The sequence below is a fragment of the Lagenorhynchus albirostris genome, chromosome 7, assembly GCF_949774975.1.
Source record: "Lagenorhynchus albirostris chromosome 7, mLagAlb1.1, whole genome shotgun sequence".
Classification (NCBI taxonomy): Eukaryota; Metazoa; Chordata; class Mammalia; order Artiodactyla; family Delphinidae; genus Lagenorhynchus; species Lagenorhynchus albirostris.
Window position 1 is genome coordinate 88,068,346 of NC_083101.1, and position 12,432 is coordinate 88,080,777.

A 12,432-nucleotide genomic window follows, 5' to 3' on the forward strand; every position below is an offset into this window, starting at 1 on the left:
CTGAAAACAAAAATGCAAGTAAAATTAATTAGCTAGAAAGTTGTCCCTTTCTACTTTGGGACCCAAAATGAATATAGTCTCTGCATATTCAGAATAGGTTTTCTATAACTATGGTGGGTAATGTTGGAACAAATTACTGAGTAAGAATGAGAGAATCATAATAAAGTTACTCTCTGGGGAATTTTTCCATAGTAGCAATCCAAGGCACAAAGACTGAGGACGTCTCTTGTCAAAGTGACAGAAGAATAAGGAAACTGCCCCTACTCTAGGAACAGCTCTTAGCATCTAACCAGTTCCATGTTGGTCTCATTCCACTAATTTTGTTTTTCTAAACTAGATTTCAAGTCCCTATAAATCATCTTGTTTATGCTTTTTTTTTTTTTTTTTTTTTTTTTTTTTGCGGTACGCGGGCCTCTCACTGTTGTGGCCTCTCCCGTTGCGGAGCACAGGCTCCAGACACGCAGGCTCAGCGGCCATGGCTCACGGGCCCAGCCGCTCCGCGGCATGTGGGATCTTCCCAGATGGGGGCACGAACCCGTGTCCCCTGCACTGGCAGGCGGACTCTCAACCACTGCGCCACCAGGGAAGCCCTGTGCTTTTTTTAATATCATATTTTAAAATTGAAGTATAGTTGATGTACAATATTATATAAGATACAGATGTACAATATAGTGATTCCTGTTTATGCTTTTGAAGCACCAAAAAGTCAGGTTGGTACTCACCCAACGATGAATGCCTGGTTAGGTTGGTGTCCCCATCACCACGGCTGCCTCCCCAGCTGGCTGCCTGTGCTCACCAGGCACGTTCAACTTTTGTAATGACTGTTGTTGTTGCTACCAGACACAAATTCTCCTACACACACTGAATGACCATACGTAGACACTTACAGCAATCCGTTTTGCTTAATACTCTGTGCGCTAAGAGAAATTTAATTCCCAACACAATACCATGCTTTGCAGCCCAAAGGTTTCTTTTTCAGATCAGCCCTTTCAGTATTAGCAGAGAGAAAGCTGCTAATGTGCTTTCAAATCAGTATGCTGTTCTTCTCCAATTCTGCTTTGTAGCCTTTCCATTCAGTCCATGGTTTCCATAGTAAGTTTGTTAAATGAGCTCTTCAAGATACATTGTCATGAATAATTTTAAGAGTAAAATGGTTTGTTTAAACTATAAGTGCTGGTAAATAAGCACCTGGTTATGGAAATGCAAGATTTTCCCCTCAAAAAAATCAGTATTTCTCCAAAACCACTAGTGGTTTTCTCAGGGCATCAATTTTCTCTGAAAAAGTAAGAAAAGTTAAAGGACAGGAATAGCTACGTGAATAACCAGGGTCTTCCTATGCCTCTGAGTTGTTATCTCTGACCACAGATATGTTCTTGATGCCTTTTTTTTTTAACATCTTTATTGGAGTATAATTGCTTTACAATGGTATGTTAGCTTCAGCTTCACAACAAAATGAATCAGTTATATACATACATATATTCCCATATCTCTTCCCGCTTGCGTCTCCCTCCCTCCCACCCTCCCTATCCCACCCCTCCAGGCGGTCACAAAGCACCGGGCTGATCTCCCTGTGCTATGCGGCTGCTTACCATTAGCTAATTACCTTACGTTTGGTAGTGTATATATGTCCATGCCTCTTTATCGCTTTGTCACCGTTTACCCTTCCCCCTCCCCATAACCTCAAGTCCATTCTCTAGTAAGTCTGTGTCTTTATTCCTGTTTCACCCCTAGGTTTTTCATGACATTTTTTTTTTAAATTCCATATATATGTGTTAGCATACGGTATTTGTCTCTCTCTTTCTGACTTACTTCACTCTGTATGACAGACTCTAGGTCTATCCACCTCATTACAAATAGCTCAATTTCGTCTCTTTTTATGGCTGAGTAATATTCCATTGTATATATGTGCCACATCTTCTTTAGCCATTCATCCGATGATGGACACTTAGGTTGTTTCCATCTCCGGGCTATTGTAAATAGAGCTGCAATGAACATTTTGGTACATGACTCTTTTTGAATTATGGTTTTCTCAGGGTATATGCCCAGTAGTGGGATTGCTGGGTCATATGGTAGTTCTATTTGTAGCTTTTTAAGGAACCTCCATACTGTTCTCCACAGTGGCTGTATCAATTTACATTCCCACCAACAGTGTAAGAGGGTTCCCTTTTCTCCACACCCTCTCCAGCATTTATTGTTTCTAGATTTTTTGATGATGGCCATTCTGACTGGTGTGAGATGATATCTCATTGTAGTTTTGATTTGCATTTCTCTCATGATTAGTGATGTTGAGCATTCTTTCATGTGTTTGTTGGCACTCTGTATATCTTCTTTGGAGAAATGTCTATTTAGGTCTTCTGCCCATTTTTGGATTGGGTTGTTTGTTTTTTTGTTATTAAGCTGCATGAGCTGCTTATAAATTTTGGAGATCAATCCTTTGTCAGTTGCTTCATTTGCAAATATTTTCTCCCATTCTGAGGGTTGTCTTTTGGTCTTCTTTATGGTTTCCTTTGCTGCGCAAAAGCTTTTAAGTTTCATTAGGTCCCATTTGTTTACTCTTGTTTTTATTTCCATTACTCTAGGAGGTGGGTCAAAAAGGACCTTGCTGTGATTTATGTCATAGAGTGTTCTGCCTATGTTTTCCTCTAAGAGTTTGATAGTTTCTGGCCTTACATTTAGGTCTTTAATCCATTTTGAGCTTATTTTTGTGTATGGTGTTAGGGAGTGATCTAATTTCATACCTTTACATGTAGCTGTCCAGTTTTCCCAGCACCACTTATTGAATAGGCTGTCCTTTCTCCACTGTACATTTCTGCCTCCTTTGTCAAAGATAAGGTGACCATATGTGCGTGGGTTTATCTCTGGGCTTTCTATCCTGTTCCATTGATCTATCTTTCTGTTTTTGTGCCAGTACCATACCGTCTTGATAACTGTAGCTTTGTAGTATAGTCTGAAGTCTGGGAGCCTGATTCCTCCAGTTCCTTCTTTCGTTCTCAAAATTGCTTTGGCTATTCGGGGTCTTTTGTGTTTCCATACAAATTGCAAAATTTTTTGTTCTAGTTCTGTGAAAAATGCCAGTGGTAGTTTGATAGGGATTGCATTGAATCTATAGATTGCTTTCGGTAGTAGAGTCATTTTCACAATGTTGATTCTTCCAATCCAAGAACATGGTATATCTCTCCATCTATTTGTATCGTCTTTAATTTCTTTCATCAGTGTCTTCTAATTTTCTGCATACAGATCTTTTGTCTCCTTAGGTAGGTTTATTCCTAGATATTTTATTCTTTTTGTTGCAATGGTAAATGGGAGTGTTTTCTTGATTTCACTTTCAGATTTTTCATCATTAGTATATAGGAATGCCAGAGATTTCTGTGCATTAATTTTGTATCCTGCCACTTTACCAAATTCATTGATTAGCTCTAGTAGTTTTCTGGTAGCATCTTTAGGGTTCTCTATGTATAGGATCATGTCATCTGCAAACAGTGACAGCTTTACTTCTTCTTTTCCGATTTGGATTCCTTTTATTTCCTTTTCTTCTCTGATTGCTGTGGCTAAAACTTCCAAAACTATGTTGAATAAGAGTGGTGAGAGTGGGCAACCTTGTCTTGTTCCTGATCTTAGTGGAAATGCTTTCAGTTTTTCACCATTGAGGATGATGTTTGCTGTGGGCTTGTCATATATGGCCTTTATTATGTTGAGGAAAGTTCCCTCTATGCCTACTTTCTGCAGGGTTTTTATCATAAATGGGTGTTGAATTTTGTCAAAAGCTTTCTCTGCATCTATTGAGATGATCATATGGTTTTTCTCCTTCAGTTTGTTAATATGGTTTATCACATTGATAGATTTGCGTATATTGAAGAATCCTTGCATTCCTGGAATAAACCCCACTTGATCATGGTGTATGATCCTTTTAATGTGCTGTTGGATTCTGTTTGCTAGTATTTTGTTGAGGATTTTTGCATCTATGTTCACCAGTGATATTGGCCTGTAGTTTTCTTTCTTTGTGACATCCTTGTCTGGTTTTGGTATCAAGGTGATGGTGGCCTCGTAGAAGGAGTTTGGGAGTGTTCCTCCCTCTGCTATATTTTGGAAGAGTTTGAGAAGGATAGGTGTTAGCTCTTCTCTAAATGTTTGATAGAATTCGCCTGTGAAGCCATCTGGTCCTGGGCTTTTCTTTGTTGGAAGATTTTTAATCACAGTTTCAATTTCAGTGCTTGTGAGTGGTCTGTTCATATTTTCTATTTCTTCCTGATTCAGTCTTGGCAGGTTGTGCATTTCCAAGAATTTGTCCATTTCTTCCAGATTGTCCATTTTATTGGCATAGAGTTGCTTGTAGTAATCTCTCATGATCTCTTTTATTTCTGCAGTGTCAGTTGTTACCTCTCCTTTTTCATTTCTAATTCTATTGATTTGAGTCTTCTCCCTTTTTTTCTTGATGAGTCTGGCTAGTGGTTTATCTATTTTGTTTATCTTCTCAAAGAACCAGCTTTTAGTTTTATTGATCTTTGCTATTGTTTCCTTCATTTCTTTTTCATTTATTTCTGATCTGATTTTTATGATTTCTTTCCTTCTGCTAGCTTTGGGGTTTTTTTGTTCTTCTTTCTCTAATTGCTTGAGGTGCAAGGTTAGGTTGTTTATTCGAGATGTTTCCTGCTTCTTAAGGTGGGCTTGTATTGCTATAAACTTCCCCCTTAGAACTGCTTTTGCTGCATCCCACAGGCTTTGGGTCGTTGTGTCTCCATTGTCGTTTGTTTCTAGGTATTTTTTGATTTCCTCTTTGATTTCTTCAGTGGTCACTTCATTATTAAGTAGTGTATTGTTTAGCCTCCATGTGTTTGTATTTTTTACAGATCTTTTCCTGTAATTGATATCTAGTCTCATGGCGTTGTGGTCAGAAAAGATACTTGATACAATTTCAATTTTCTTAAATTTACCAAGGCTTGATTTGTGACCCAAGATATGATCTATCCTGGAGAATGTTCCATGAGCACTTGAGAAGAAAGTGTATTCTGTTGTTTTTGGATGGAATGTCCTATAAATATCAATTAACTCCATCTCGTTTAATGTATCATTTAAAGCTTGTGTTTCCTTATTTATTTTCATTTTGGATGATCTGTCCATTGGTGAAAGTGGGGTGTTAAAGTCCCCTACTATGAATGTGTTACTGTCGATTTCCCCTTTTATGGTTGTCAGTATTTGCCTTATGTATTGAGGTGCACCTAAGTTGGGTGCATAAATATTTACAATTGTTATATCTTCCTCTTGGATCGATCCCTTGATCATTATGTAGTGTCCTTCTTTGTCTCTTCTAATAGTCTTTGTTTTAAAGACTATTTTGTCTGATATGAGAATTGCTACTCCAGCTTTCTTTTGGTTTCCATTTGCATGAAATACCTTTTTCCATCCCCTTACTTTCAGTCTGTATGTGTCTCTAGGTCTGAAGTGGGTCTCTTGTAGACAGCAAATATATGGGTCTTGTTTTTGTATCCATTCAGCCAATCTGTGTCTTTTGGTGGGAGCATTTAGTCCATTTACATTTAAGGTAATTATCGATATGTGTGTTCCTATTCCCATTTTCTTAATTGTTTTGGGTTCATTATTGTAGGTCCTTTCCTTCTTTTGTGTTTCTTGCCTAGAGAAGTTCCTTTAGCAGTTGTTGTAGAGCTGGATTGGTGGTGCTGAACTCTCTCAGCTTTTGCTTGTCTGTAAAGGTTTTAATTTCTCCATCAAATCTGAATGAGATCCTTGCTGGGTAAAGTAATCTTGGTTGCAGGTTTTTCTCCTTCAACACTTTCAATATGTCCTGCCACTCCCTTCTGGCTTGCAGAGTTTCTGCTGAAAGATCAGCTGTTAACCTTATGGGGATTCCCTTGTGTGTTATTTTTCCCTTGCTGCTTTTAATATGTTTTCTTTGTATTTAATTTTTGACAGTTTGATTAATATGTGTCGGTGTATTTCTCCTTGGATTTATCCTGTATGGGACTCTCTGTGCTTCCTGGACTTGATTAACTATTTCTTTTCCCATATTAGGGAAGTTTTCAACTATAATCTCTTCAAATATTTTCTCAGTCCCTTTCTTTTTCTCTTCTTCTTCTGGAACCCCTATAATTCGAATGTTGGTGCATTTAATGTTGTCCCAGAGGTCTCTGAGACTGTCCTCAGTTCTTTTCATTCTTTTTTCTTTTTTCTGCTCTGCAGTAGTTATTTCTACTATTTTATCTTCCAGGTCACTTATCCGTTCTTCTGCCTCAGTTATTCTGCTATTGATCCCATCTAGAGTATTTTTAATTTCATTTATTGTGTTGTTCATCGTTGCTTGTTTCATCTTTAGTTCTTCTAGGTCCTTGTTAACTGATTCTTGCAATTTGTCCATTCTATTGTCCATTCTATCTCCAAGATTTCGGATCAACCTTACTATCATTATTCTGAATTCTTTTTCAGGTAGACTGCCTACTTCCTCTTCATTTGTTAGGTCTCGTGGGTTTTTATCTTGCTTCTTCATCTGCTGTGTGTTTTTCTGTCTTTTCATTTTGCTTATCTTACTGTGTTTGGGGTCTCCTTTTTTGCAGGCTGAAGGTTCGTAGTTCCTGTTGTTTTTTGTGTCTGTCCCCAGTGGCTAAGGTTGGTTCAGTGGGTTGTGTAGGCTTCCTGGTGGAGGGTACTAGTGCCTGTGTTCTGGTGGATGAGGCTGGATCTTGTCTTTCTGGTGGGCAGGTCCACGTCTGGTGGTGTGTTTTGGGGTGTCTGTAGACTTACTATGATTTTGGGCAGCCTCTCTGCTAATGGGTGGGGTTGTGTTCCTGTCTTGCTAGTTGTTTGGCATAGGATGTCCAGCACTGTAGCTTGCTGGTCGTTGAGTGAAGCTGGGTGCTGGCGTTGAGATGGAGATCTCTCGGAGATTTTTGCTGTTTGATATTACGTGCAGCTGGGAGGCCTCTTGTGGACCAGTGTCCTGAAGTTGGCTCTCCCACCTCAGAGGCACAGCACTGACTCCTGGCTGCAGCACCAAGAGCCTTTCATCCACAGGGCTCCTTAATTTGGGATGATTCGTTGTCTATTCAGGTATTCCACAGATGCAGGGTATATCAAGTTGATTGTGGAGCTTTAATCCGCTGCTTCTGAGGCTGCTGGGAGAGATTTCCCTTTCTCTTCTTTGTTCTGACAGTTTCCAGGGGCTCAGCTTTGGATTTGGCCCCGCCTGTGCGTGTAGGTCACCGGAGGGCGTCTGTTCTTTGCTCAGACAGGACGGGGTTAAAGGAGCCGCTGATTCGGAGGCTCTGGCTCACCCAGGCCGGGGGGTAGGGAGGGTCACGGAGTGCGGGGCGGGCCTGCAGCGGCAGAGGCCGGCGTGACGCTGCAGCCTGAGGGCGCCGTGCGCTCTCCCGGGGGAGCCGTCCCTGGCAGTGGCGGGCTGCACAGGCTCCCCGGAAGGGCGTGTGGCTAGTGACCTGTGCTCGCACACAGGCCTCCTGATGGCGGCAGCAGCGGCCTCAGCGTCCCATGTCCGTCTCTGGGCTCCGCAATCTTAGCCGCGGCTCGCGCCCGTCCCTGGAGCCCTCTCAAGCAGCGCTCTTAATCCCCTCTCCTCGTGCACCAGGAAACAAAGAGGGACGTAAAAGTCTCCTGCCTCTTCGGCAGGTCCAGACTTTTCCCCGGACTCTCTCCCGGCTAGCCGCGGTGCACTAACGCCCTGCAGGCTGTGTTCACGCCGCCAACCTCAGTCCTCTCCCGGCGCTCCGACAAAAGCCGGAGCCTCAGCTCCCAGTCCCGCCCGCCCCGGCGGGCGAGCAGACAAGCCTCTCGGCTGGTGAGTGCCGGTCGGCCCGATCCTCTGCGCTGGAATCTGTCCGCTTTGCCCTCCGCACCCCTGTTGCTGTGTTCTCCTCCGCGGCTCCCAAGCTCCCCCACTCCGCCTCCCGAAGTCTCCACCCGCGAAGGGGCTTCCTAGTGTGTGGACACTTTTCCTCCTTCACAGCTCTCTCCCGCTGGTGCAGGACCCGTCCCTATCCTTTTGTCTCTGTTTAGTTTTTTCTTTTGCCCTAACCAAGTACGTGGGGGGTTCCTTGCCTTTTGGGAGGTCTGAGGTCTTCTGCCAGCGTTCAGTAGGTGCTCCGTAGGAGTTGTTCCACGCGTAGATGTACTTCTGGTGTATCTGTGGAGAGGAAGGTGATCTCCGCGTCTTACTCTTCCGCCATCTTCCCAGAAGTCCTTGATGCCTTTTATACACAGTTTCCTTGTGTGAAGCCCTTATGTTAAAAAAAATAACACACACCTGAGGGGAAAAATGAGCATGTATGGATGGTAAAATGCAGACACCAGTGGAAACTATTCTTAAGCCGACAGTTAAAATTCAACAACAGAACCATTAATTTCAAGTAATACAAAAGTAGAATGTTTTTGTGTTAGGAAAGAGGATTTTGTAAGTAAGGATCAGAGTGAAAATCAATACTAAATGATAACAATAATGATGATGATGATGATGACAATGATGAAGATGATGTTTATTTAAAAAAATCATGAAAACAACATAAAACCCTTTCCCTCTGTCCCCGAACTGTTTGAAGTCTTTTAATTGGAAGGTGAGACCACTGAAGTAAGAGACAAAGGAAGCCTGGGAAGATTTCTTTTTTAAACAAAGGAGCTTTGTTTAAAAAAGAAATCCTAAGATGGAGGTAGGTAATAAAAGTTTGGGGGATGTGTGCATGCACTGCTGAGTGAATAAAGCTAAGTTACCTACATTCTGCTCCTGTTGAATTTTTGATGGTTAACATGAAAAGAAATGAGCTGTGGCCAAGGGGAGAGGAGGTAAGGGTCATACGGAGCTCAGGGGAACATGTGGCAGAGGTGATGAAAGGCAAATTCATAGATATGAAAAAGGAAAACCTAACGGGGAGATGGGACATGCAGACAGAGGGATATTTTTGGTTACTGGAATCTTTGGCTCAGCAGGGCCAAGTATGGTGGCAAGGGGACAGGTGTCAGAAGGTTTTGGTCCATGACCTCATGACAGGCACCTCTCTCCCTTTCATCACCTCCCCAGCCAAGAGCCCACAGGGTTATCTAAGCACGTTCTCATCCTGCAGTGGGAGCATTACGCATTTGTTCTCACTTTGATCCAAGAGATTAGTGTGTTTTTCACCATGTTCTCTGTGAAGAGGGTGGGAACAAGCAGGATTTATAGGAAACTGAATGGACTCAGCCTACCAGAAGCTATGCTTAGAGACAGAGGACATTCTAGTTTTTCCCAAAGATTAAGTGAAACTTTGCAGAATGCCAGGACAGGACCCAGCTTCAAGACTGTGTCTGCATGAAGACACACTCTACAGTGGAGACAGAGCCTGGGGATAGCTCATGGACCCAGGGCTTTTAAGGTTCTGTGGGTTACCAAGCAGTCTTGATCATCGTGTGAGACCTCCAGACTTTTGATCAGCCAGGGGACCAGAACACACTTCATGAATAACCACAGAGTATGCGATCAAGTGGTAAGGGAAATGTTCAAGCACATTAAAGGGCCTTATAATCACAGACCACATGTCTTTCTACCTTCCATGGCTTCACCCATGGTGCAAAGTGACCAGAAGAACTTTATTTATACCATTTCTAGGGTGCTGTGGGAATAGAAGTTGCCTTTAAAAAATGCAGTAGTTAATGACACATTGCACAAAGTGGAGTAACAAAAGCAAGGGTTTAGGCACCAAAACCATGTGCTAAATCTGGCCTGGCTCCTGGCTAAGGGATGTTGGACCAGCTGCTTGACTTCTAAGTGTTTTCCCCTCATCCGTAAAATGAGAATGCTGTTGTTGATGTTGCTTCCTAAGAGCTCTTGGTGTTATGAATAACCCATAAAGTGTGAAGGGTCACGTGAATGTCAGCTGTCCTTGCTATAACTCAGTGTTGGCATCCTTGGTCTCATGAAATCTCAGACCTACCCGGTCTGGCCCATAGCAGGCCTTCTTGGACTTGGGTGTGACAAGTTCTCCATGAACTTGGTGGCTGCAGACATACCTCGGGTTCCAGGGAAAGCCATCTTCAGAACCCACTATCAGCCCCAGTGAGAGGTGGGGACTTTTTTACAGATGTGGTGGGGCAGCATCTTGCTGGGTATCCTGCAGGCTTAGGCAAAACAGGCTCTACTTTACATTCGTTTTTGGAAATTACAAACTGCTTCAGAGGTCTGAGTGTCAATAGTTGTGAAACCGTGATGCATAGAATCGAAGGAAAACCTACTATTTAAAGACTATCACATGATATTGCTTGTATGTGGAATCTAAAAAAAATGGTACAAATGAACTTATTTACAAAACAGAAATAGAGTCACTGATGTAAAGAAACAAACTTATGTTTACCAGGGGAGAAGGGGGGGGATAAACTGGGAGATGGGATTGACATATACACACTACTCTATATAAAATAGGAAACTAATAAGGACCTACAGTACAGTACAGGGAGCTCTACTCAGTACTCTGTAATGACCTACATTGGGAAAAAAATCTAAAAAGGAGTGGATATATGTATATGTATAACTGATTCACTTTGCTGTACAGCAGAAACTAACACAACATTGTCAATCAACTATACTCCAATAAAAATTTAAAAAACAAATATCACAGAAAAATGAATAAACATTTTTAATAGAAAAATAAATATATATATTCAATGAATATAAGAAATAAAGACCATCATGTTTCCTCTTTTATGAGAGATAAAGTCTGCATTAATAATTCTTCTATTTGAGAAAAGGATTTAAAAAAATCCCTCATTATTGATTTTAGTTTTTCAAAGGTGAAGTCAAGATCCTGCTCTGGAATGGAGTTCAAGGCAATGCAGAACTTCATAATTTTCTATAATAAAGTCAAAGATGTTTTCCACTGAAGGTAGAATTGCATTTCTGTGTTTATTCATTTAACTAGGATGCACTGAGCTCCCACTGTGTACCTAACATTCCTCTATGCCCTGAGTGCTGCCCTCAAGGAGCTCATAGTCTAGTGAGACAGAATAGACACCAATGAAACAAGCATATAACTCAGGGGTCCCCAATCCCCAGTCCTCGGCCTGTTAGGAACCTGGCCGCACAGCAGGAGGTGAGTGGCAGGCGAGCGAGTGAAGCTTTATCTGCCGCTCCCTATTGCTCCCCATCACTCACATTACCACATGAACCATCTCTCACCCCAGCCCGCGGAAAAATTGTCTTCCACGAAACCGGTCCCTAGTGCCAGAAAGGTTGGGGACGGCTGATATAACTCATACTGGGTGCTGTGCATTCAGGGGGAATGTATGATTGTGATGGACCTGGTCTTGAAAGGCTTCCCTGAATAAATGGAAGATGAGTCAGACTTTATAGTCAGAAGGGAGAAGGTGCTCACTTCAGCAGCACATAGACTAAAATCGGAAAAATACAATTAGCATGGCCCCTGTGCAAGGATGACACACAAATTTGTGAAGTGTTCCATATTTTTGCACAACAATGTGAAAGTGCTTAATGCTACTGAAGTGTATATTTAAATTAGTTAAAATGGTAAATTTTATGTTATGTATATTTTACCACAATAATAAAAGGGGAATGGTGTTGGGATGGTTCCATTGCAGACAGAGGGAACAGCAGGTACAAATGTCTTGTGGGGAGAGGGAGCATGGATGAGAGGAAAGCCAGCAGGGTTGGTTTGTCAAGATTTGGAGGATGTTTTATGGCCTGAGATGAGGAGTCACAGGCAGAGGCCAGACCACCACAAACCTGGATACTCATCTCTGTCCTGAGATCAGTGGGAAATTGTTGAAGAGCTTTCATAAGGGCAGCAATAGAATTGTGTTTTGAAAAGTTACCATGGACTAGGGTAGACAGTGGGTAGAGGGGCAGTGGATGTGGCTGACCAGTTGGGAAGGTGTCAGAGTCCTTCAGAAGAGAGATGGGTGTTGCTTGGACTAGGGTGTTGAGGTTGAGATGGAGCGAAGTGGATAGATTTGAGAAAAGTCAGAAGGCCAATGGCTGAACTTGTTGAAAGTTTGCTTTGGGGGTGAGGGGAGGAACCAGTCAAGAAAGATCTCCATGTTTCCAGATGGATGGTGGTTCCAGTGACTGGGACAGGAAGCACAGAGAGAAGGAGTTTGGAGAGGTGGGTCATGATTCTTGTTTTTGACATACTGAGTTTGTGAGCCTCAGGAAGTTTGCAGCTGCCAGTGCAGGGGAACCTACGCATGGGGCATTGGTGCTGGGTTAACTGAGGCCCACACTAATTTCTGGTAAAGTTTCCAGTGATGCTACCTGGCTCACAGCACAACTTGTTCTCTGAGACATGCTTGTCATGGGACATGTGAGGACTCAGGACCACTCCCAAGAGAGAAAACAGAAGGAACACCCAGTCTGCTCCATTGGACAGCTGACAAAAACAATATTTTCTTCTTCTGAAAAGCTGCTCTATGACAGAATCTTGACTAAAC

The 12,432-nt window shown here is 42.3% G+C and overlaps 1 pseudogene; it reads left to right on the forward strand.

The window, feature by feature from the left end:
* Positions 1 to 11,352: 11,352 nt before the first annotated feature.
* Positions 11,353 to 11,453, forward strand: LOC132524005 (U6 spliceosomal RNA; annotated as a pseudogene).
* The last annotated feature ends 979 nt before the right edge of the window (positions 11,454 to 12,432 follow it).